Below are 27375 nucleotides of genomic sequence, written 5' to 3'. Positions count from 1 at the left end.
TACCACTCACCACAGGGCCATTCTGTGAGCCAACAAGGACCTGGGCAGTCACTTCTGAACCTTGCAACATGTAGGAGGGAAAATTAAGACTCGTGAGAGAGAAGTTTCCCAAGTAAGAGCAAAAAGTAAAGCCCATTTCTTAATTGAGCTACAGACTTGTCCTCTCTAGTGGGCCTCTCTCGTGCAAGAGGGAAAACATAGACAAATGGGCTTTGGATGTGGTCAGCAGACAGGCAGCTGCTATAGAGGGAGGAGGGGACTGGATTTACCATTAGTCCTGGGGCCAGGGGTAAGATGAAGCTACCCATCTGATAAAGGGGTAAGATGAAGCTACCCATCTGATAAATAGAGATGGCTGATAAACCATCTCTATGAGCCAGCAGGCCACGGACCTGCCCCCGAACAGCCTCCTCCTGAGTCTGGTCGTTGGCTGCCCCAAAGATAAGAGTAACAATTTTTATAAAAATAGCTAGTGACCATGTTCGGAGCCATCTTGCGCCATGCCCTTGACTGGGTGCTTTCCAACATTACTCATTTACTCTCCGTAAGAGCCCAGTGAGACAGCCAACTGCTGTTATCCCCATTTTAGAGATGGGGGAACTGAGGCCAAAAGGAGAAGGGTCTCTTGCTTAAGTCATCACAGCTCCAGGTGCCATGGAATGTCCGCTATCCCACGTCCTCCTGAGCACACTCTGGAACTTTAAGGAAGGAACATGCCGATACACACACGCACACACGCGCACGCCGGCCTTGCCCACCAGTGTAAAGACATCTGCAACTATTTTAGTAAGAGGTACCATTTTCCACAATTAGAAATACAGCCTTACTCTTGGGAAAGGCAACATGGGGATCTCAGTTCTCAGTCAGGGGTAAGACTGAGATCAGTCCGACATTTGTCGTGAAGGAGGGAAGGGAAGAAATCATGAGAGACGTGAAGCCCCCGAGAATTTGCTTCCGCCAGCCCCTTCCTCCCTATTCCTGGGAGAAGGAGGTGCCCCCGCACCAAAGCCACCTGCCACTCACCTGCCCTTGGGAGAACGTCATCCAGGAGACCAGCCCTGGACCAGATGAGGAACAGCTCTCTCTTCTCTGCAGCCAGCCTCACAAAGGATGAGAAGGCAGGCTGAGCGAGGGCGACTGCCACCCAGGACCGAGGCGCAGGCAGAGCCTGGCTCCAAGGCTCATGCCCTTCCCCCTCCGTGGGCATAGACTCTGGAGAGGCAGCCTGGGCTGGATTTCCACTCTCCCTTACTGGCTGCGTGACCTTGGACAAGGCACTTCCCTTCCTGGCCTTGGTCTCCTTACTCTGCCAAATAATGCTGACAAGAACACCTATCTCAGGGGATCGGACAAATCCTAAACAGTGTAAAGGTATGAAGTGCCTGGAAGGGCACGGGCATATGTTGTTGGCCTGCGGGGAAAAGCCTAAAACTACAGCCCAGTATCGCGTCCTGCCCTGACACCTGAAACCACATGGACTTCAAACAGCCTGACCACAAGCTCCCCACCCCACTCTGCTCCCTCAGGTAAGGTCCCGCCACCAAACAATCCTCCTTATCAAGGGACCAGGTGCAATTTCTGCTTATCCTGGAGTACTGGGTTTCCAGCCCTTCCCAGCCCAGGAACAGGCCAATCACATCCTCCTGCAGGAGCTGGGGACACCCCACGTTCTTGGTACTACAGAGCCTCCGCAGGCCCTGCTGGTTCGCTCTGCCCCGATCCTAGCCCTGCCCAGCCAGCGATGTCCTGCTTCCCTGCTGTGAGTATATGTGACCAATAAACTCCTTCCATCTCTCTGTCCCATCTTCAGTGTCACGTACGGCCATCCCCGGACCCCGGGGTAGGAATCCCTCCTCATCAATGGAGTAAAGACAGGGCATCAGAGCACATACCTCTGGCCGAGGCCCTCCTGAACATTATGGGATGAGACCGTGGTGGAAATATGTGGGCCAAGCCTGGGAATGTCCTTGATCTTCCCAGCCCCAGGAAGGGCGAGAAAGGACCAAGAGGAGGCAGCATAAATAAAACCAAGACGCCGCCCCAAAGACTCCCTGTTCATGCCAGCTCTTCTTCAGCTTTTAGGAACACAGCCCTATCCTGCCTCCCCTACCGGTGGTCACCAGTCGGGGGACCACAGACACCCGTGTGCCTCTGATGCACGAAGTACATGGCACCTCAAGGAACATTCTTCCCAAATATGTATACTCTGAACCTAATCAAGTCTTTGGATCCAACTTCCAGAGTAGAGGGGCAGGGGAACAAGTCAAATGCCCTCAAACAAATAATTAGACAAGTCCAGGAATAAAGCTAGAAGGAACGTTTCAGACGACAAGAATCTGCAGAGACAAAACAACCGAATGCAACATACATTTGACTGGATCTTGGGTCAAAAAAGTAAAAAAGCCATAAAAAGAAATTTGGAGGGTAACTAAGGTAATACAAGGACTGGACCAAACCAGACATGTGATCATCAGGGAATAGTACTAATTTTCCTTCAGAGTCGTAAGCACATGGATATGGAGAAGAATGTCTTATTTTTTAGGAGACGCATTTAGGGAGCTTAGGATAATGATCTGTCAGCAACTTCCTCTCAAATAGCTCAGAAAATTGTACATAAAACACATAACTACAGAATAAAGCAAACAGCGTAAAATGTTAATTGCCCAATCTAGGGGGAGTGGATGGAAGATCGTTTTACTGTTTCAACTCTCCTGTACACTGGAAATCGGTCAGGACGAGAGGCTGGTATAGAGGGGTCCAGGAGCAGGAACCCCCAAAGGGGGGAACAGCACAGAGGCAACACAGCAACGGAAACACAGCGATGGCAGAGCTGGGGAATTGAACAGCTTCTGTTCTACCTTTGCCGCTTACGACCTGTGTGACCCTGGGCACAGGACACCTGCTCTCTGAGCCCTGGGTGCCTCTTCCAGAAGGGCAGCTAACCATACCCCTCCCCCACCCTGCTTCAGGGCTGCAGTGAGGAAGGAACAGTGAGGTCGGGCACAAGGACCTCCACATAGAGCCCACTGTGCTGCGCTCCGCAAATGCCCCCTCCCCAAGAGTCATCTTCCGTCACGAGAGCATTTTCAAACCACAGCATGGAAAAAGCGGGACATGCCCAAACCCGCCTGCCACAGAGCAGGGGCATACGTGGGAGTCTGTTCTGCAGAAGCGCCGTGCTCAAAACCATGCACATCACTCCGGAACTCCAAACATTTAATCCGCCAATTTCCGAACGTTTCCACAGAGGGTGCCTCCCCTCTGGAAGTAAACAGACGACGGAGAACATTTTAATTGTCTGAATTCAAACAGAAAATCCTGGGCTACACATATGCAGCCTGCAAAAGTGAACACATTGGGTCCAGCTGGGGCTTCGTGACCTGGAGAAGGGGCAGGGGCCCCTCCCCATCTGTAAAAGGAGCAGCACACTCACGTGAAACGTCGTGAGAACTGGGGTCCCCCATGAGAAGCAGTCAACGATTGGCATGAGCATGACTTGTCACTGCAAAACTCCAGATTAAAAAAAAAAAAAAATCCTAAAAACATGCATACCACATAAGAATGTGTGGCCCTTATCTGGGTCCTGATTCAAAGAAATTTGGTGTTCTTTTGATCCGGGTTTACAAATGGTATGGTGCGCCTGGGAGCTGGTTCAGTTTTGCTGTTGTTGTTGTTAAGTTCTCATTGGTTGAAGTTTTTGAAGCACTGACATATGAAATGATGTCATGTCTGGGCTTTGCTTTAAAATACTCCACCAATAGCGTGGGAAGGCGGAATGGATGAAATCAAAGGGCTGGTAACTGACGAAGGGCATTTGACAATTTCCACACCAAAAAGTTTTTTTAAATAATTTTGCTCATTGGCCCAAAAGATACTTACAAAATTGTTTTTATCAGCCAAAGCAACTGATGCTCTTGGAAAGCATCATTTCAGGCAAATCTAACAACACAAAGAGTAATGAAAAGACTCAGCAAGAACAAAGGAGAGACAAGGGAAGAGGACAGGTCCTTCACAAAAGGAGGTTTCTTCCAAAACCTGCACCTCTAAACCTATCTGAAAACACTCAGCTTGAGGGGCCCCAAGCCCGAGGCAAAGAGGAGTCCTCTCCCTAGCCTAGATGCTGCCCAGACTGGATGATGTCGGGGAGCAGGCTCTTAAAAACTAGGGTGGTGAGAGGCCAGTGACAGTGAGCCGTGGGTGATAGGTGACTATGGGAAGAGCCAGACCACTGAGCTTGGGACTCCAGGAAACCCATGGAATCTGCTTTCCACTGGCTGCAGGGCTTCCTGGAGCTCAGAGTCCCCTCCCCCAGGAAAACTCTCCCCTCTGCCACAAACATCCTGTGAGCCAGACACACCTCCTCGCAGAAAATATCGCTCACACTGCGTCTGAGCCACAGGCAAACAAAAGCCACTCCAAAAAACAATCAAACAACCTAGTAAAAGAAACAGGAGGGAAGCATATATTTCTTTGCTAACAGACTTCATCTCCAGTTAAGCTCTGACTCCAGAATGCCCAGTGAAGCCTTCGCTCCTGGATTAAATAAGTCTTCAGGAATGCAGCCAGAGCGTAAAGCACTCTGGAGCATTCTTCCTGCCTTGCATGGACCAGGCCGCACTGAGCAGAACACTGGGGCAGAACAGAATGCCACTCAACACTCGGGACAGAACCCAGTGAAGACAGAACTTAATTTGAAGGGGCTTCTGGGCTGGAATTTTCATTCAGACACACCAGCCAGGGGACCTTGGAGTGTCTCTGAGCTCTTCCTTCCTTCCAGCCTCATCTGACTTCCTCCTGGTGTCAGTCGGCAGCCGGCAGGGAGGCAGCAGGCCGTTCTTACCCAAGTCCTTGGCAGACAGCAGCAGAGCCCCGACTTGAACAAAGCCCCTGACCATGTTCTCCATGCCCTGCTCATCCACGTTCTAGAATGATCTTCAGCTGGGCGGCTAGGTGAGAGGAGGCACCTGGGCTTGACCTTGCGCAGTCGCAGACACCCCCGTGTTGGTTTCTGTGGCCCCAAAGATGGCCAGCTAGAGTCAAGGACCAAGCAATCGCTGCCTGTTAGTAGTACGACTTGGCTCTATGGCCAGGATCCATCTGCTCGCTCGAAACCATCCTAAGAGAAGGATGGAGAACAGCTCGGTCATCACCACTGCTGCAACGATACAGCAGCTTCGGGCTGAGTGGAAGGGCCACAGCACAACACCAGCTCCAAGAGGGCACCAGGGATTCTTGTCCGCTTCTGATCAGAGCTGTAGCCCCAGGGCTTAGGGCAGTGCCTGGCATGCAGTAAGTGCTCAATAAACACGTGCTGCATCAGGACTAAACAAACCCATGACAGCTGTTTCGATAAACACCCAATCTTCTGCCACATGGAATCCTCAGCCAGAGGCTGGCACCTGGCTGCCCTTGAACTGAAAGCAACTTACGGCTACATTTGGTTTGGGCAGCTCAGTGTTTTTTTTTGTTTTTGTTTTTTTAAATGTATAATTCATGGCCAATATTTAAAAACCAGGAACTCTTACAGCAAAATCTGAATCTCTGGCTTCCGGTGAAGAATTTGGTCTGGCAACGTCAGGCCCACATCCCTCCAGGGCAACACGCTGATGACGGAGTTAAGAAGAAGCTGCCCACTTGGGAGGGCAAAGCCTGCCCGGGGTCCAGCCCCTCCCCAATACCCCCCTACCCCCCGGCTGTGGCTATGAATCCCCCAGCTTGACTGTACAATGTGACATCTGGGCTCGTCTCTGTGGCTGCTGTAGGCTGACTGCTGGCTGGGCCCCGAGTGAGGGGCACTTCACAGTCTCCAGGACCCCACTTTATGAGGTCAGAGCCCCCAATGGACAAGTGTGTCCCTCTCTTCTCAGGAAGCCTGGATTTGTGGGGCGCTCGTCTGTTGATTGGCTTGTTAGGACAAATAGGGCTCTAACAATACTCGCGTATTTAATGTCTCTATACCCCCACCAGCACCATCAGCAACTGCTCCCCTCCCCTGCCGAAACACCAATTTGCCTCGCTTTCTCCTCTGTCCCAAGCGACATCATGGCCCCAGGCGCTGGCACTGCTGAGAACTGGGTTTGATCCCACACAGACTGTCTGAATGGCTCCTAGTAACACAGTCAATGAGATGCTGTCTTCAGAGGCATCCAGACGGAAAGAAGGGGAGAGAGGAAACAGAGCGAGGGAGGATGGGTCAGCTGATCGCTTCCTGAGTACTTCCTACCTGCCAGGAGCCTGCTGGGCATGCGTTATACCTTCCCTCAATCACTCCTCACAGTGAAAAAGTCCCCATTGTCCAGAGAGGGAAACTGAGGCCCAGAGAGCCTCCTTGACCTGCCCAAGGGTATTCAGCAGGACAAGCAACAAGACTGAAGCTCAAACTCAGGCGTTCTAAGCATGATCCTGGGCTATTTCCAAGGCCCCCGTTTCTGGAAGTATGGGCTAGAGGACGCTGCTGTGGACACCAACCACGGTAGGCTACAGCAGCAGCACTGAGTGCCGGGAACAGCAGATGGACCCAGAGCCTGCCGGCAGAACACGGGAATCAGCCTGGCTTTAGTTAGCAGCACACTAGACCAGGAACCAAAAGAGCTGATTAGCTTGTAATTACAGGAAGATCTCTCCCTCAGTGGCATTGCTTCTTTATCAATAAAGTGGAAATCCATTCACTTATTCATCCATTCATTTGCAGTACAGCAAGGTAGTTAAATGAGAAGCACGGATTCTGAAATACATGTCCTTTGGTTTGACCTTGGCCAAATCACTCTATTTCTGTGTGCCTCAGTTTCTCATCCAGAAAAGAATTATTATCAAAGAGATGGTTGGCACAGAGGAAGCAGGTCCAATAAAAGCTAGTTTTTACTCGTCATTCATTCATTCATGCAGCTGTGCATTCAACAAGCATCACCATCTGCCTACGGAGTAGGTTCTGTGACTCTACTCAAACGGGCTAGTGTTGACCCTGGGCTCCTGGGGCACCATCCTCCTGCTCTCTGATCTGTCTCCCTGCCCACTTTCTCCTTCCCAAGCTTCTCTCCCTCCCTCCAGGCCCTCCCTGAATAATATTGGCCCCACCATCCCAGGACTTGGACTCTTCTGCAGTGGGGACATGGGTACCCAGGACCACCCCAGCCCAACTTGGTCTTTACAAATTGACATCTTCATCCCTAACATCTGCACTCCCATGTTCACGATAGCCAAGATATGGGAAGAACCCTACGTGTCCAATGATGGATGAATGCATAGAAGATGTGGTACATATGTGTATACACACAATGGAATACTACTCAGCCGTTAGAGTGAAGGACATCTGCCATTTGTGACAACATGGATGGGCCTTGAGAGCATTATGCTAAGTGAAATAGGTCAGACAGAGAAAGACAGATACTGTATGATCTCATATGTGGACTCTAACAAGCCACGCTCATAGAAACAGAGACTAGAATGATGGTTAGGGCTGGAGGTGGGCGGTGAAAGGAATGGGGAGACGGCGCTCAAGGGGTAGCAACATCCGGCTATCAGATGAAGAAGTTCTAGAGATCTAGTGTATAGCATGGTGATTATAGTTAATAATACTACATTATATCCTTGAAATGTACTAAGATCTGAAATGTTCTTAGCACAGAAAAGATACACTAATTATGGGACACAGTGCAGGTGCTAATACTACAGTAAAAATCATTTCTCAATAGGCAAGTGCGCCAGAGCAACATACACACCTGAAATTTATACACTGTTACGTGTCAATTACAGCTCAGTAAAGCTAGGAAAACACCGAGTATAAAGACCACGGAATACTGGAGGCTAACAGCATCCTGTAAAGAAGTCCACTGTTGCTTCTCTGCCTTAAATGATTTCCAAGTCTTTGAGCTGGTTATTTTATGAGTGTTATCGTGCGTCTTCACACGACTCAGTACCCAGTGCAGCTGAATACTGCCAATCAGACTGAGGGCTGCTGGAGGCGGGGGGATGGGTGACTGGGGGATGGGCATGAAGGAGGGCACGTGATGGGATGAGCGCTGGGTGTTACATGCAACTGATGAATCCCTACAATCTACCTCTGAAACTAATACCCTGTATGTTAAGTAAATTGGATTTAAATTTTTAAAAATTTAAAAAAGAAATGCAGCACACAGAAAAAGAAAAAGAAGACCAATGACTGCCTTGTAAAATACCGCAGGTGCTTCTGAATCGCTCTACACACTCTCAGCAGAAGAGACAGTACCTTCTCACCAGTGTATGTAATCGCTTTGTTCAAAAACATAACAATAAAGCTTCCTGGCTGTTTCCAAAATAAAACCAAGCAGAAACAGAACGGGGATTCTCGCCATTCTCAACCTGTTGGGCAGCCAGCTGGCCTTATCAGAGAGGCTTCCCCAGATTCCGCAGTCCTCACTGAAGGTCTTAATTTGCTTTCGAGATTTTGCACAGCGCTGCAAATTTGGGTAATCGAGTTTGGGGAAAAGTGTAATCAAGCTGATTTATTCACAATTATCTCCCCCTATTATCCTCCTTGTTACCCCATTCTGCAATTACTTGCCTGGAAAATTTTTATGTAATAGAGACATGCAGAGGAAGGCAGCCGATCCCCTGAATCCTACAGTGAGCAGGGGGCTCGGCTCTTCCCGGGGAGCCTGGGTTCCTACAGGAGATGCACCCTGCAGGCTGACCTCAGCACAGGTGGTGTAAATGAGGCGCAAATGCCCAAGGAGCCTCCGCTCCAAAGCTAGAGCTCCTTGAACCCCACATGCACTTGGAAACTCACAATCACTCCCTCTGGGAGAGGACTCACTCCCCGTCAGGTCAACGTGCGTACACTGCCGACCACCACTAAGTGCATTCCAAAGTAAGGGGCGCCTGGCTGCTCAGTCATTAAGCATCTGATTTCGGCTCAGGTCATGTTCCCCGGGTCCTGGGATCGAGCCCCATGTCAGGCTCCCTGCTCAGCAGGAAGCCTGCTTCTCCCTGTCCTGCTCCCCCTGCTTGTGTTCTCTCGCTCAAGGTCTCCCTGTCAATTAAATAAATAAAATCTTAAAGAAAAAAAAACTCACAAACCCTATGGAGTATGACTAACATTCCCTCCATTTCACAGATGGTCAAACTGAGGCTCTCAGAGGCCACGCAGCACCCATGCCGCCAGATCTCAGAGCCACTTCTGCGTGGCTTCAGAACCGGTGCTCATGCTCACCAGATGCTCCTGCCTCATCAAGGGAAAGGCTGGGACAGAGGGGTCTGTTCCCATCCAAGGGTCAGCTGATCTTTTAAAGGAGGACTTAGGAAGAAGTGAGAAAACCTTAAAGAACTGGAAAGAAAGCCACTTGCTAAGGGAAGCTGGTGGCGCATCGTGGTCGGAGGTTTTTGGCAACGCCTATCTGGGAAGTCTACAGATGGAGGCCCTGCACTCCACGAGGCCACCAGAATGCCTCCTAACCTTCCAGAGGGCACGTGTGTCTCTAAACCTCTGTCTCTCCATGTGTAAAGTCCTTGGGTGGCCTCTAAGCAATACCACGGAACAACTTCTAGGGTTTGAAGAGCTTCTGATGTGAGAACAGAACAGAGCAAGAAGGTCCTGGGGATGCTTCTCGACCCCAAGCCACACATCACACTCACTTGAGAAACTTGTAAGAACACCCTGGCCTGGCCCCACCCCAGACCAACCCAAACTGAATCTCTGGGGAACCATGGTGGGTCCCTGGTCTAGAGCCGCTCTGCAGGGAAGAGACAGGCAGGAGGCAACTAGGGGCCCACAGGACATTTCTCCTTTCACTTCTGCTCCTTTCTCTTTTCTGGGGATTTTCCCGTTGATGTTGTCTTTACCTCTCAATCCGTAATAGTCCTTCTGAAAATGTGACAAGGAAACCAGCTTCTGGCACCAAAACACCTGTGTGCTTGTGTTGGGTTCCACCCGTGAACCCTTCTGTTTTGCAGGAGTCTCCTCCAAAGACCTCATTAGCCATGAGCTAAGCCAGCAAGGCGTCCCCAGGGTCTGCGCTGCCCGGTCCTGGGCTGAGATTGTCCTGGGTCGGCAGCGGTCCCTAAGCTCTGGCCGCCACTCCCAGTGGGCAGCATCAAGAAGGTTTGGATTTGGAAAGAGAGATGAGGGGACACACCCCAGCCCTGACCTCGGAGGCACAACCCCGAGCACGTGCAAAGAGTTTAATAAATGTCTGCGGAGCCTGAAGCGGTGCTGGGCGTGGGAATCGGGAGTGAATGGGGCACAGCGCACATCCCCAGGCAGCCCGGGAGCGGGTGGGAGGAGCTGAAACCCAGCCCTTTTAGTTTCCTATTGTTGTTGTAACCAACAGTCACAAACTTAGTGGCTTTAACAACACCAGTTCTAGAGGTGAAAAGTGGGATGCGGGGGGTGGGGGGTGCGTGAGAGGCTCAGTTGGTTCAGCCTCCCGGCTCTTGGTTTCAGCTCAGGTCATGATCTCAGGGCTGTGAGATCGAGCCCTGGGTCCAGCTCTGGGCTCCATGCAGAGTATCTTCAGAGTCTTTCCGTCTCACCCTCTGTCTGCCACCCACCACCCCGCGCAACTTGTGAGTGTTCTCTCTCCCTTTACAATAAATAAATAAAATCGCAAAAAAAAAAGTCTGATGCACACCTCGCTGGGCTTAGATGGACGTGCTGGCAGGGCGGCATTCCCCTCTGAAGCTCAGGGGACAATCACTTCCTTGCCTTTCCCAGCTTCCAGCGGTCTTCCTCGTTCTTTAACTCATGACCCCCTTCAACGGCACGGCCAGCAAGAGCAGGTCTGGAACTGTGCGCCTGCACCTCTCTGGCCCCCTCTTCTGCCTCCTCTTCCTTCGCCTTCAAAGACCCGCATGATTAGATGGATCCCACCTGATAACACTCCCCACCACCCGGTGACCCGATGAGCAGCTTTACCTACTTGTGGGACCTGAAGTCCCTTTGCCACGTAAGGTAACACATCCACAGTTTCCAGGGATTATGCTGCTGATGTCCCTGCAAGACATGACTCCGCCACATGCTGGCCACTAGGGTGACCAGCTGTGACGATGCACTGTGAGGTGAAGGGAAAATCCCAGGCTCCCTTATTTTGTCGTTGTCGAACAGGAAAAGAAGAGAGATGCAAAGAAAATCCCCAAAATGATAACACGGGTGACCTCTGCTCAGTCACTGTGACATCATACTTGTCCACTTTCCTGTGTGACACTTACTACCACACCGACATCCAGGGACGGCTGGGTCCCGCCAGGCTGGAAGTTGCGTGAGCACAGAGCCCGTGTCTATGTCCCTCCACCCCAGGCCCCCAGGGTGACTACGGCAGACACTGGACAGGACTCACACTGCCCCAGCACCTCCTGAGTACGTCACACACACCACGGCACTCAGTCCTCACGATCCCCACAGAGCTCGGCATTATTTTAAGCTCCGCTGTTTGCACCTGAGCAAAACTACTCCAGCCCACCTTGCTCAAAGCCACCCGGGGTCTGGGAAAGGTTGCTGGCCCTGTCGCCCCCGCCTCTGCTGATGGAGGACAGCACCGACTCCGTGTCCTGAACTCGAACAATATGTCTAATTTATCCCAACTCTCACCTGGATGAAGACGAGGTGGAGCCCTAGCAGGGAGCGCCCCTCAGGGAAGGGGGACACCCCTCCACAGGCCGGGAGTCCCCCAGGCTGGGGGCAGGGGTGCAGGGAACCAGGACGGTGAGGATGTGGTCAGGGACAGCAGTGGGGAAGACGTGCTCCAGTCCCGTCAGCAGGAACGGCGAGGACTTGGGAGCCATGAGCATCCACACTAGACCCTGAACTGCAACTTGAAGCTGTGATCCTGGGGCTGTCACTGGCCCAGCTGTGAGGACTAGCAGAGGTGAGGATGCCATCTGGCCCTCCCCCAGGGTCTGGAATCCACAGGCTGGCCAATCCACATCCCGTCCAGACTTGAGCTTCTCTTGCTTGATTCCAGCCACGCCAGCTTCCCCTGGGGCCCCTGAACTTGCCAAAGTGCCCCCACATGGGGATTTTGTCCTTGCCATTTCCTCTACCTGGAACGTACCTCCCAGACACCTGCAAGTCTCGCCCTTCACTTGCTTCAGGTCTCTACTCAAATAGCATCCCGCCAGCCGGGTGTTCTCGAACACTTCCACATAAAACAGCAGCACCTGCTGTGAACCAGTCCTCCCTCTCCTCCTCGGCTGCCTTTTTATCAACTTTTCGTCACCATCCAACAGACTATATTTTTATTTCTGTGCTTATTTTAGTGTTTCTCATTGGACTGGCATACAAGCTCGACGGGGGCAAAGACTTCCTCCGTCTGGTTGCCGCTATGTCTCCAGGGGCCAGAGTTCTCGCCTGGCGTCTAACAGAGGAAAGAATCTGTTGAGGAATGGATGTTCTCTGTCCACAAGTTCAGAATTTAAAAAAACTAAACAAAACAAACACCCATACATTTGCTGATATCCCCTCCAACACATGGTCTGTAATCATATTTCTGGCTACGAGAGAGAGTTGTGGGAAATGAGGTAGGTGTCCTACACACACATACACACACACACACACACACACCCCACCACCACCACCACCAACAACAACAACTGGAAAGGCCAAGCATAGCCAGACCAGGATGAAAAAGGGCAGAGAGGCCTGGACAGAGACCCGACCTGGGCTCTGTGAGGCCAGGAAGAGTTTGAGGATTTGATTCTGCCCTTCCCTCCCCCTGACCCCTACGAAGCTGAAAAGCCCCCCAAGCCCCGCACAGGTGGAAATCCGGAGTCAGCTGGTTTTCATGGAAAGGCTCAGCTCATCTAGACAACAGCTTTCTAACAACCTCGCCCATGGGCCACACAGCTGAGAACCTGAAAGCAGACGGAACGTGAGCCATCTTTTGTCAAGTGGGCCCCGGGGTCAAGTGCTCTACAGAACTGGAGACTAATTCCACATTTCACAGCGGAGGTTCGGAGAGTTTAAGTGATCAGATGGCGATTCTGCAGCTAGTTAAGCGGCAGCGGGGACGCCAAACCCAGGGTTGTCTGGTTTCGGGCCGGGGAGCTCTGCCCATCACCCCACACCACCTCAAGGCCTGCAGAGGACAAGCGTCGTGTGTTAATGCAGATGAGCTGGGCCACTTGCTGTCCTGGGAGAAGAGGGGAATCCAGCACCAGCCTCCCAGGGTCATACACTGAGGCACTAGAGGGTCAGCTCCCCACCCTGAAAACAGACAAAGGAGGCAGAAGGGGCCTCTACAAGGCAGGCACGAAGTCCCAGCCGCTGAAGTTCTGTAATTAATGACACTGGGGGGGGGGCTGTTCCTAAACCCCAAGGCCACAGAATCATAGCATCAGTGTCCCTTGGAGTAGGAGCAGATTTCAGTTATCAGCTGCTTACTAGCTGACTTGGAAGGTCTCAGTGTCTTCATCTGTCCCACACAGCAGGAGCACCAAACCCCACCCGGCGGCCGGGGCACTGTGACACAAAGTGCCTGGCAGCCAGGGAGAGCCCAGACAGGGTGTGCTGTTGATGTGGTGTGGTGGCTGTTACGATCACTGGCTTTCAAGTCCCCCTCCAGCACTCCGCTTTCACGGTTAATCGGTGATGCCCACCAAGTAAGCAGCGGGATGTGGCTGGGGGAATGCCACCTGTTTTAAAGCTCTTTCATTCGAGGAACTGCATTGTCCTTTCTTCCTGACATCCCCGGTGAGGTCCTGGAACCCCCAGGACGGTCTACACTCTCCTTCCTTGGCGGTCCACACCTGGGCATGGTCTAGGTAAGCATCCACAATTCCACGCCCTGTTCCCCACAGCACAGCGTCTGCAAACCTGTCACTGGCAAGCGGGGTACAAGATCCAATGGCATGAGGTCTAGAATCCTGCCCCGTACTCTGAGAGGGGTCATACCACCAATCAGAGCATCCACTGGGCATCTATTGTGAGCCGATCACAGGGTCACTGCTCAGGGAAGAGCATCTAATGAGGCAGACAGAGGCCCTATGGGTCCTTGGTCCAAAGCAGAAGACGGACAATCAGACAACAGCCACATGGTTTGGTGAGCATTGTAATAAGGGAGAAGGGGCACTGTCCATCTTGCAGGTTCAGGGGAAGCTGCCCAGAGAAAGTCAGAGCTCAGTTGGGGGCTGGAAGCCAGTACAGTTTGGGAGAGGGGGTGGGAGAGAGGAACTAGAAAAGTACTCCAGGAAAGAAGTGCTATGAGGAGATTTACCATCCTCCAGATCGCGAGGTCCTACTGCTATCAATAGCTTACAAGACATAATTAATTTTAAAAAGCATATGAGGCATAATTAATTTTAAAAATTAGCATCTAGGAAGCCCGCAGTCCTTACTTGGTCTTCTGTACTCAAACTGCCTTTGAGCCAGGCCTCTCCCATTGCTGGCAGCTGCTGCTGGCTCTGTGGAAGGGAGCTGCAAGGCTTCACATGTAATCCTGTTAGGGTTTACCTTGTTAGTTTCAGACTCATCATTCCTGCCAAGATTTTTATGAATCTTGATTCTATTATCCTACATATTAGACTTCCATCCCAGTTTTGTGTCATTCGCAAATTTGATAAGCCTGCTGTCTATGTCTTTATCCAAGTAGCTGATAAAACCGTGGACAGAACAGGTCAGATTCAGAGTCCTGAGGCATGGGCCTTGACGGCATCGCCCAGCTGTGCCCCAGATGCACAGCCATTGCCTGTATTCTCTGGATGAGATACTTGTTCAACCTCTAACTACTACAGTAGCCAGATGATATAGTCTCCTGCTGTACTCCAGCCGAACACAAACTCAGTAACTCAGAACTGTACAATCTCACTCATGCAGAACACAACTATCAAGACCATTCCTCTCTAAGAACCAGTGAACAATTTAAAAATCCCCTAGGCATGCCCCATACTCAAGCACTTAACCACAGGAGAGCTATTTAGACCTGGAGCTAAACCTATTCACTCTTACTTTACACACAGGTATAATAAGATGACTATCTCCTTTCAAGGCCCTTTGCAGATTAGCAGCTGCAAATTGTAGTAGAAACATCACTTGCTTTAAGTAAACATAGTGTCCACAGCCTTTCACATAGAGAGAAAAACATTTAAACTATAAGAAACAAACCACATTAATTAAACCCCTCCATTAGTACATGGGAAAGGTGCCTTACACCTCAATACACCAAAAGGAACCACAGAACCACCTGAGGGCCACTGGTCACCAGCAATAAATTAAATTGTTTGTCATCCTTTGTTTTAGAATAAAGGTAACAATTTTTTTTAAAAAAAAATGCATAATATGAGTTATTTGCAGTGTGAGGAAACATTTATTCATTCGGCAAACTTGTCTCGCACACCAAGATGCACAGGTAGGGTGGAAATGGAGGAGGGATGGAAAGGCCTTGCCCAATAGCAGCAACCCCAACAGGCAAGGTTCCTGTACTTACAGAGCTTACAACCTGCTGAGTGGGGAAAGACAGTAAACAAGGATGCCAATATATAATGGACAGCATCATTTCTGATTAAAATAAGTATATTCAAACACTAAAACAGGGGATATGATAATGCATAGGGTTGGGGATGGGACATTGAACAAAATGTTCAGCAAAGGTTCCTCCAGCAAGGGACACTGGACCAGAAAGGATGAGAAGAACCAAACAGATTAGGCACTGCAAAGAGGAATGTCAACTGGTATAACCTTTCTGCCCTTTGGCAGAAGTAGAAGAAAAACACGCTTTGTCCCAGAAATTCCTCATCCAGGAATTAAGTCTAAGAATATAATCAGGGATGTGCACAAAACACATGAGCCAGAAGGTTCAACTCAGTGTTGCTCACATCAACCTGAACCCAGAAACAGCCTACTGATGTCCGCCACCAGCAAGCTAACTGTATCAAATTATTTGCCTTAGTTGAATGGACTGTGTTGCAGCTGTGGGGGAGATACCCTTCTGAGTTCTTGGTTGGAACCCCTATGCCAAAAGACAGATTAACAACAGAAAGACAAACAAGAGGTTATTAACATGTATCCTATAGGTTCACATGGGAGATACCCAAGGAAAAATGAGTAGCTCAAAGCTGTGCTTAGAACTCCAGCTTATACACAGCATCCCCTGTAAAGAACAAATTTGTGGAGAAATGAAAGAACAAAGGAAAAGAGTTTTTAGCACTTTCAAGGGCAGCAAACTGTGGGAAGGTCAGTGTATGAGAGAAAACTAATGGCACATAAAAGCTAGTTGGTGGTTTGTTATGCGAATTCCTCCAAGGCCATCTCCAAACTGATAGAGTCCAAAGTGTCTCCAGTGACTAATTTCTGTCCTTCCTGGTACAGAAGGGAGGAGGGAAACTCCTGAAAATTTATGCCCCACTTTTAGGTCAAGAGGGGGAAGACATGGAGCCTTCCTCATCTGTCTTAGCTGCCTTCAACTCAAAATAATCTTTATGTCAAAGTGGCATATTTTGGGGTGATGTATCCTGCCAACCTCCACAGCTTTTAGAGAAACAAGTTGAGGATGAATATTTATTAGCATAGGAAGATAATGAGGGTATAATGCCAAATGGAAAAGGCAGGCTACAAAATTATATTTTAGACAAAGAAGACCTTTTGTGCAGAAAAGTATTACATGTTATGGCAGAGAAGAAAAAAAAAAAAACTAAACGAATACAAACCAAAATATTAACTGTGGTTTTTCTCTGGCTAGTAGGATCATAAATAATTGCACTTCCTTCCCTTTTTCCTCTCCATATTATAGAAGTTTCCTGCACTGAGTTTACATTTATTTGTGTTATAATCTTAAAATATTGCTTATTTAAAATAAAAGGAAAAAATTCTAGCAAAGTTAACATTTTGAAAAGCTGTGGTTCTGGAAGAGGTAAACTTTGGCTAAGAGGTAACACAGCCACGTGAGAAGCCCACGCCCTAGGAAGAGATGGGAAGTAACTGAGTGGGAAGTCTGTGCCTGAGGAAACGGGTCTGACCCCACTGAGGACCCCACACAAGAAGGTTGTGGAGAGTCAGCTCTGGACATGGGCCCTGCCAGGGATGGAGACCCGACAGACTACGATGTGTGTCCAGACATTTAATCAAACACACACACGGCCACACTATTGCCCCGTCACCTTTGCCATCTCCCTGCTTGTTGCTAGCCTGCACAGCCTCTAAATGACAGAGCCCAATGGAAGAAGGTCAGAAGTCACCTTTCCTGGGGACCTGACAGAGCCACAAACCCAGAGAGTATCTCACCACAGCATCTGGACTTTTCCTCACTGTATTTCTCCCTCAGGAGGAAAAGTGGTCCAACTTGAGTGCCCCATGGTCTCCCTCGACTTCTCCTTTGAGCTTCTCTGTACGTCTAAAGGGCAAGCCTTGACCTCTGTCTTCCTGCATAGAGGCCCATGGGATCCCAACTGGAAGAGTTCCTTCCCACAGTAGACACAGGTGCCAGCTGTAGTGAGGTGATTTCAGCAAAAGCTCAATATTACGTGAGCACCTACTATGTGCCAGGCATGTATCAGGGGTGGGAGGGACAGTGATGAATACGAAGCTCGCAGTGGAACAGGACAAATGCTTTCATAACCTGAAGCCACACAGAGAAACTAGGCCTGGACTCATTTTATCTGACATTGATTTGTACTTAGGACTTGAGTCCGTTCCGTGTGAAGTCGAACCTGGCTCACTCCAGAATGAGACCTGCTTTCCGACTTCCCTTGGTAGGCAGGGGCTCATGACTTCCAACAAAGCCAGCAGAAAAACCCAGGAGCCTGGTTTTAAAAACACCTCAGAAGCAAAAAAAAATTGACAATGGGAACACTTCTTTCTGGAGTACAACCTTCACAAAGTTCTGTTCTTTTCTTTTTTTCAAACTTGAAATAACTAAATTTAATCCAAAATGTACTCAGCCTACCTTTAGATTCTCCGAAGAGGAAGAAGAAAGCCCTCAGGCAGTAATTCTGAATGCTGACAAAGCAGTAGGGAAATTTTTTAAAACGCTGTTCTCCTGGATTAATTCAAAGCAGGCGGCTCACGTTCTTGAGAGGAAAATGAAAACCATGATTCACATTTGAGGCATCAAGTACACAGATAATTAATGAAGCTTCACCCAAGGCTCTTGATGCTTTTTAATGTTGTCTTATTCTAAGGCAGCACTGTTTTCCAACGTGGCCTGCCGACATCCAGAGAGAAGCTCTGCTTGGTCAAGAAAGAAACAACAATTATGGTAGACTAAAACAGGTTTACCTTATAAGCATGTGGCTCTCACAGACAAGATGAGGTCAAGGTGACCAGAGGACCCCTGGGAGAAATGCGCCCCAAGAGACGTTTTGCTCTGAAGATGGGACCAGAAGAAGCAGGGTGGGGAAATTTCTAGATGAACACCTACCGCCATGATGATGATGGCTTACGTTTACAGCACGTGCCCTGCCTGCCAGGCACCAGCCCGTCAGAATTTATTCCCTGACAGTTTCGGGTAGGTTCTATTTTTATCCCCACTTTGCAGATTCACAAACTGAGAAAGGAGAGGCTGAAGTAGTCCAAGCAGAGATGGAGGCAACAACTGATGTGCAGTCTGGCTCTAGGTCCCGAGATCCCTGACACGAGGCTCCCCGACCTCTGACCGTGGGTCTGTTACGACCAAGACCCCTGGCGGGCACGGTGTCCAGGAGACCAGCGTGTGGGTGTCTGCAGACGAAGCTAGCACCCCACCCAACCCCAGCCAGAGAGCGACAGAAACACCAGCTACCCGAGCCAGGCAGACCAGGCCCCCCATTCCACCTCCACCACCTACTGGCAAATGAGCACAGACACATCACCAACCCCGCCCTGCCCTGCCCCACCTGCGAAGGGAGAGAGGTAACAGCATTCACTTCATGCTGGTGTCATAAGGACTTGATGAGCTAATTGCACACAAAGCCTGAGAACCTCACCCGGTTGCACTGTGAAAACGTAGGATTGTTATTACTGTATTTCTATAAAGTCATAAAGCTGCCTTTCTCTTAAATAATCCTATATTCTGATGATTCGCTAATTTCCATAGAGACCTCTCCAGGTCATGCAAAACAGCGATGTGGAACAATAATCGTTAGACTGTATTTTGCAAAACCAATTTGACAGTGAAAAATGTGGCCACTGAAATTATTAGGCTGTGCTGTTCTCCAGTTACCCCTGCTGAGTTTTTTTGCGAAAATAAAGATACTTTCTGATGTTGAAAGATATAATTCTTAATACATTAATGAGGTCATTCTGATTTTAGGCGTGATTTTTCACTTTTTAGATTTTCTTAAAATGAATTAAATGTGCTTATGCTAAAAAAGACCCTCACCTGGCACAGAGGAAGCATCCAAAAAGAAAGACGCTATTACTGCTGGAGAAGCACTTCTAAGGGCAGCCCCCAAAGCTGGAGAGCCAGGAGCGAGGTCTGCCCGGGGGAGGGCACAACTGGCCAGGGCAACACTGCTCCCAGACATCCTCACTCCATCCGGTGTCCATCTCTGAGCACGGCCACTCTTCCCACCCAAAGCCCAACTCCGCTGTACCCTCCCACCTCCTGGCCAGGCCCCCTGCACCGCCAATTCCCCAAGCCAGAAGGACTGGCCTTAGTGTGTCCCAATCTCCAAGGCCCCTGATGTCCACTGGTGACACGGCCTGGTGAGGCAGGCGTGTACCATTCCCATCTCACGTTCTCGGGCCTGGCTCTGTATGGGACACAATCAATGGGACACAACCAACACGCATCCGAATCTGCCGGAGGTGATTTCTACCGCATCTGAAGAAAGGGGAGTGCAGCCTCCGCCCCCGTGGGACCCACTGCTGCTCCCAGGATAAGGGAATAGGACCAAGGAAAGTGCCACATCACCATCCGCAGATACTCCCTCCAAAGTGTAGGGATTCTCAGTGTGACTCCCTCCAAAGTGTAGGGATTCTCAGTGTGACTCCGTCCAAAGTGTAGGAATTCTCAGTGTGACGGGCAGTGCCCTCCAGCTTTCGAAGCTGGACTTCACTAAAAACAAAAAACAAAACAAAACAACAAAAAACACCTCCCGAAACAACTACCCCTGAACTTCAGGTTCATCCTGATGATACTTAAGACAAAGTCCACAGGAAACTGCAGGTCACAGCAACCATGAGAGGAGGACAGACTCAAAGGCACGACTCACTTGTCATCTCACGTGCCCTGGGCCTGTGGACACGTCTCTCCCACGTGTGCCACAGAAGTGTGATAAATTCACAGAGGGGAACAGTCAGGACTTCCTTTTTTCCAGCTTTCCTGAGATCTAATGGACACTGCGTCCGTGTAAGGGGCACAGCCTGTTGCTTCGATACACTCACGGGCTGCAGAATGATTATCGCTCTAGAGTTCATTAACACCTCCATCGCGGCACTGAACCATCGGTTCTTTTCTGTGACGAGAAGACTGAAGGTTTACTCTCTTAGCTACCTTCAAATACATAATACAGTACTGTTAATTACAACCACTACGCCGTGCCGTGGGGTTCCAGAACTTACTCATTTGATACCTGGATGGTGGTACGGAAACCAGTGTTGGCCAAAGGACTTCCTTTTGAGCAAAAGCCTGCTTTGATAAAAAGCAGCTCTCCTCTCCAGCTGCCCTCCAGAGGCTGTTTGGAAACACAGCTGCAGGGATGCCTGGATGGTTCAGTCACTTCAGCATCTGCTTTTGACTCAGGTCATGATCCCAGGGTCCTGAGACGGAGTCCCGCATCAGTCTCCTTGCACGGAGGGGAGCCTGCTTCTCCCTCTGCCTGCCGCTCCCCACTGCTTGTGCTCTCTCTCCTTCTCTCTGTCTCTGACAAAGAAATAATCTTTTTAAAAAGAAAAAGGAAAAGAAATACAGCTGCATTCAAGGGATCCCAACAGGGTGGGGGACGGACAAGCCCGACTGTGCAGAACTGAGGCCACAGGAGGAGCAAAGGAAGTCAGCGGCCCCGCAGCCTGTGGGGCGGGAATCCAGAGAGCGAGGTTCTACGCTCAGCTCTGCTCCTGAACCATGAGGAGGATCCGAGGAAGGCGTCTGGAAGACGACACAGAGGAAGACGGATGAGACAACGCCCAGAGCCCGGTCAGGTGAGACACTGGGTATAACATAATCCACTCAGTGGTGCCTCCTGGTAAAATGTCAACGTTCCATTTTCTCCCCTTCACGTCCGTGACTTCACGGGGGCTGCCGAGGTCATCTCATTATCAGAAAGCCACACTACCAATCCCTTCGCTTCCCCTCTGCACCCAAATCTGCTGTGAATAGTTCCAACTTCTAAAATACTCAACTTACAGTTTTCACAGAAAGCGCTTTCATCTCACTGATTAGCTGTGTGACACTGGGCATGTTCTTTAACCTCTCTGAGCCTTGGTTTTCTCATCCAAAAATAAGAAGAATTGTACATTTCTATCTCATAGGGCTGTGTGAAGGCGTAAGGAGTCCAAAGTGTCAGAGCACACTGCTCGGCATACAGTAAGTGCTCAATAAATACTAGTTGTTATCACCGTCATCCTCTTCATCACCCCCAGAGCCAAATGACCCCAGCTGGCTACTTTCAGCAAACAGTAAGAGGATCTTCTGTGTCAGGAAAAAAAATCAAAGCAAGGCATCTCTGTTTCATGTTATTTTTCATGAGTACGTGTTCATGTTTTTAAAGTTAATATATTCTCCTTACATGACTGAAATCTTTTCATTGGTCTACAAGACTCAATTAAAGCACAACACATGGTATGTCTGGGTGGCTCGGTCATTAGGCATCTGCCTTTGGCTCAGGTCATGATCTCAGGGTCCTGGGATCGAGCCCAGCATCAGGCTCCTTGCTCGGCAACAAGCCTGCCTCTTCCTCTCCCACTCCCCCTGCTTGTATTCCCTCCCTCACTGTCTCTCTTTCTCTGCCAAATAAATAAATAAAATCTTTACCAAAAAAAAAAAAAAAAAAACCCACAACATATTCAGGAACAAAATATTTCCATCATTAAGTGAAAAGATAAATGTGGGTCTTCTATATGACTCTGTCATCAGCATTTTATAGATACATATTCATTCAGGGCTAATAGGTTCAGACAAGATAACACAGAAAAGCAAATTCTGAGTCAAGCCTTGGAAAATACCGGTAGGATTTTAAGTGGGCAAAGAAGAGGCCAGTTAAATGATGACTCAGAAAATCACAAAAATATTCACGGGTAAAAGTAAGAATCAATGAATTTTTAAAATATATATATATAATTTTATGTATTAAAAAACATGAACATTGTATCCAAGAAAAATTTGCAAAATATTTTTAAAAAGACATCCAGCCCAAGATGGCTGATTGAACCCATTCATTTTGTCTTTCTTTCCTCTCAAAAACACCACTGAAAAGAAAGAAAACCTAAAGAAATCCATAGCTGGTCTGAACAGCCTTAAGGTATAACAATCAGCAAAGCAGAAGAGGGGGAAAAAACTACGAAAAAGAAAAAGCAGATAGAAATAAAATACCAGATAATACAACAAAGGTGAAACCTTCCTGAAAAGGAGTTTAGCCAGAAAAGGGAAAACTAAAATTCTGTGTACAAATTCCTTTTAAATTACTGGCTAACTCAGATATTGCAACATGTAAGACAAGACCCCAAAGACCCCATTGGGAAGTAACAGCCACAGTCTAAAAGTGAAGCAGAAATTTCAGAAGCTAACCAGTCCCAGGAGATAGAGTTTGGACTTGAAGTTTTTCTAAGTTAGACTTTCTTCTGAAACCTCAGAAGAGCCAAAGTACAGTAATAAAAAGTACATCCCAGAACTAAAGGATGTGCCATAGGATCAAAGGCAAAACTAAGACAGACTTACACAAATAAAGCCTAGAACCAAGGTTCTAAGGATGAAGGTGACCTAACAGTAGATTAACTTCCCATAAGAATAAAATCCTAAAGAATAATCTTTAGCAGACAATAATGAACTAGTGTTCCTATGATGTATGATCCGTAATGTCCAAAAGGAAACAAAATATTACTACACATGCGAAGAAGGCAGTAAAATATGACCCACAATCCACACGAAAAAATATCAGAACCATAGATCACCTCGATGTTGGAATTAGCAGAAAGGGGCTTTCTATTATAAATGCTTAAAAGATTATAGGGAAAGATTGAAGAGAATGGATGCATAAGTAGAAAACATTAGCAAAAAAACTAACGTTCTACAAAAGAACCAAATAGAAATTCTGTAACCGAAAAAAATGAACATCTGAAATAAAACATTCACCGCATGGGTGTGGCAGGAGAATAGACAGAGTAGAAAATAGAGAACAGGTGAATGTGAAGATAAGTCAGAAATTAGCGTAAACTGAGCCACAGGGAAGAAAGAGACAACAACAACAACAACAAAGATACAACACAGCATCCAAGACTTTTGGAGTAATAAAAGCTATCTAACATCTGTATAATTGAAAAAACCAAAAAGAAAGGAGAAAGAGATCAGGGCAGAAGAAGTATGTGAAAAAATAATGTCTTATAAATATTTAACTGATGAAAGACATCAAACCATTGCTCTGAGAAAGTCCAGGAACCCAAGCAGGAAATATACAATGAAACCAACCTAGACATATCATAGTCTAACTGCTAAAAACCAAAGATGAAGACAAACTCTTAAAAGCAGCCAACAAGAAAACCACATGACATTCAGGAAAGCAACAATGACCATGACAGGTAACTTCTCATCAGAAATAATGGAATCTACAAGACAATTCCAAAGCCATCTCTAAATTGCTCAAAGAAAACTGTCAAACCTAGAATTCTACATCTAACAAAGATATCTTTCAAAATCAAGACAATTCTAACAGAACAAAAGCCAAGAGAATTCATTTCTAGCAAATATGCCCTCCAAGAAAAGCTAAAGGAAGTTCTTCAGGCTGAAGGGATATAATCCTAAAGGAAAAATCAAATCTGAGAGAAGTAATAAATGTGGGTAAATATTTTTATGTAATTTCTATAAAAGTATATCAATTAAGACAAATGTTTTATGTGATTTATAAATAGAAGTGAATTCTATGACAATGTATCAAAGACATAAGGAAAGAATTGAAAATATGTTGTCATAAGATTTTTACATTGTACTTGAAATGGTGTAATATTGACTTAATAGTGACAGGTTAAAAAATGTGTATTGTAATCTCTAGAGAAACTGTTAACATTTTTGAAGAGGTGTAGTTAAAAATACAATAAAGAAGTTAAATGGAATATTAACAAGTATTAGCCTAAAAGAGAAGTGGAAAAAGGGACAAAAAGTACATAGGGCAAATAAGAAACGAATAACAAACTGGTAAACTTAAACTCAACCATATCAATAATTGCATCAAATGTAAGTGGCTTAACCACTCCAATTAAATGGCAAAGATTAACCATATTGAATAAAATTAAAAGGTACAACTAAATGCTGCTTATAAGAGGGATACATTAAAAACACAGACAGGTTACAAGTAAAAGGATAAGAAATACATTCTGTGCAGACATTAATCTCAAGAAATAAAACGTACCTTGTATTAGATAAAGCGTACTTCAAGATAAGGAATATTAACACTAAGATGAAAACTTCCTAATACTAAAAGGTTCATCAGAAGGAGATAAAATTTAAGGACACTAACCTGACATATACATATAGGAATTGTGATCTCCAAATCACTAAAGGAAAAAAAGGAGGACAGCAAGAAAACCTGGACTATTTAGCCAAAAGCAAGAAATCAGGGGGAAAAGAACAAGAGTACGCCGAAAAGAAAACAGAATAAGCTGGCAGCAATATGACAAAATATTAGTTATTTCCCCCCAAAATGAAATGCTCTAACTACCCTAGGTTGAGAGGCAGCATATCTTCACATTAAAAAGACCAAATTAGGGGCACCTGGTCGGCTTAGTGGGTGGAGCATGCCACTCTTGATCTCAGGGTCATGAGTTTGAGGCCCACGTTGAGTGTAGAGATTACTTAATAAGGAAAAGACCAAATTAAGAAGAATGAATTTAAAAAAAAAAAAAGAAGAATGAATTTTTTAAAGTGAGAATATAGAGGATCTGAGTAGTACAGTTAACTTGCTTTAATATATTTAGAGCTCCGTGACCACCAAACACAGACGATTATGTTCAAGCTGTATAAATTCACAAAAAAATGCCCACGTATATGACCACACAGGAAACCAGAACAAATTATAAAACACAGAAATCACACAAGCCACTCTCCCATATTGAAGAACAGGGAACTGAAGGACAGAGATAAAGGAACTTCCAAGTTCACACAGACAGTAAACAGAAGATGAGTGCTCATCCATTGTTCATCAGGAGATGAATGGATAAAGCAGATGTAGTATATATATGATGGAATATAATTTCAGCAATAAAATGCATGAAATCTTGCCATTTGCAATGATGTGAAAAGAACGAAAGGATATTATGCTAATTGAAATAAGTCAGAGAAAGACAAATACCACATTATTTCACTCATAGGTGCAATTTAAGAAACAAAATAAATGAGCAAAGGAGAGAGAGAGAGAGAGAAACAAACCAAGAAACAGGTTTTTAATTATAGAGAACAAATGATGGTCACCAAAGGGAAGATGAGTGGGGGATGTAGTCACCTGACGGGGAGTAAGGAGGGCACCGGTCATGATGAGCACCAGGTCATGTATGCAATCGTTGAATTACTATGTTGTGCACCTGAAACCAAACTGTATGATAACTATACTGGAATTAAAATTAAAACTTAATTGAAAAAAAGAAAAATTGCCAATACCAGAGTGAAAAGATAAAAATGTTGTATAAATAAAAAACATTACCAACATCCAGTATTGGCAAGGATGTCGAAAAACAGAATGTAGGCGTGTACATATCCCTTTGGATGGACAATTTGGCAGTGTCCAACAGAATTTAAAATACCATGGCCTTTGACCAAGAAATTTCATTTGCAAAAGTCTATCACAGCGATATTTTAACAGGTGCGCTACAGAGTATAAGCACAATCGTAACATTGTGTGCCACAGGAAAAAAGGAAAACATGTGCAAATTCCATGAATAGATTACTATGATGAAACGTTGCACAGCCAGTAAAAAGAATCAAGTAGATGTAAATTAAGTAAAAAATTTCAACTATAGATATAAAATGTGTTTTCAGTTTTTATTCCATTTTTATTTTATGTTACGTTTACTGATATTTTTATTGTATGTATATATTAAGTAAAATATGTAATATATACATTTATATATATGAACTACAGCGAAGCACAACATGAATGAATCTCAGGTACGTGCCAAGCAAAATACTCACACAAAAGAGTACACACTGTTTAAAAGTTTGACTTTAAAAAGTGAAAGGAGGGGCATCTGGCTGGCTCAGTCTGTAGATCGCAGGGTCATGAGTTTGAGCCCCATGTTGAGCCCCATGCTACTTTAAAAAAAATTGTAAAAAAATAAAATAAATCAAAATAAAAAGTCAAGGGAATGGAACTGGTACAGAGACGAAGCAGGTCTTTACACTTTTGTATTGTTTCAACTGTCACAACTATTTTATAATTTAAAGAAAGTGTGAACCTGAGGAGAAACATTCATTCCCACCACACACATACACTTTTGCGTAATCCTTCCTAATATTTGTGCAAATCAAACATATTTCCCACAGCTTTGATTCTGAGTTCAATTCTCATATAGTACTTTCTCCTCTCAACGATCACACCATAAAATGTTACTATGTTTCTTCTGACTCTCAAAATGATTATTTTAAATAGCATAGAGTATTCTCTTATGTTCATAATTTATCAAACTATTCTTCAAGTGTTGACCATTTGAGTTTTAATTTATTTTATTTTTGCTTGACAAATAGATTTGCTTTGTATGGACTACTAGCAATGAATATCTTCATACATGAGGATTTTTGCATTTTTACATCAGTGCCTCAAGACACTTTTCCAAGAGTTCGAGTCAAAGGCAGGGTACTTTCACGGCTGTCCAGGCACTGCAACACCACTCTTCCAGGGTTACGTCCATTTACATCCCGCCTGCAGCCCAAGCACATCTGCTTCACCACAGTCTTGTACATCTGGATGTTACTCTTTCCTTTCTGGTTTTCCTTTCGATATTTTAGTTGCTGTTAAATACAGAAAGCTGGAGGGGCGCCTGAGTGGCTCAGTTCATTAAGTGTCCAGCTCTTGGTTTCCACTCAGGTTGCGATCTCAGGGTGGTGAGATCGAGCCCCAGGTCGGGCTCCACGCTCAACACGGAGTCCACTTGAGATTCTGTCTCTCCCTCTCCCTCTGCCCCTCCGCCCCCCATTCTCGTGATCGTGCGCTTCCCCTCAAATAAATAAATCTTTTTAAAAATACATAGAAAGGTTGACTTTTGACACATTCCCACTTCAGACATTTCTAAAGCAATCACCGGAGGATCACCCAATGCCCTACGGAAGGATATTTCATTAGCTTCTTTCCCCC

The 27375-nt window shown here is 46.8% G+C and overlaps 1 protein-coding gene across 3 annotated transcripts in view; it reads right to left on the bottom strand.

The window, feature by feature from the left end:
• Nucleotides 1-27375, bottom strand: part of PLPP4 (phospholipid phosphatase 4) — a 112059-nt gene that overhangs the window by 75232 nt on the left and 9452 nt on the right. The window lies entirely within an intron of this gene.

This window comes from Meles meles, chromosome 13 (genome assembly GCF_922984935.1).
Source record: "Meles meles chromosome 13, mMelMel3.1 paternal haplotype, whole genome shotgun sequence".
Classification (NCBI taxonomy): domain Eukaryota; kingdom Metazoa; phylum Chordata; class Mammalia; order Carnivora; family Mustelidae; genus Meles; species Meles meles.
The sequence above is the reverse complement of the archived record's forward strand: the minus strand, read 5'-3'. Positions and strand labels throughout refer to the sequence as shown.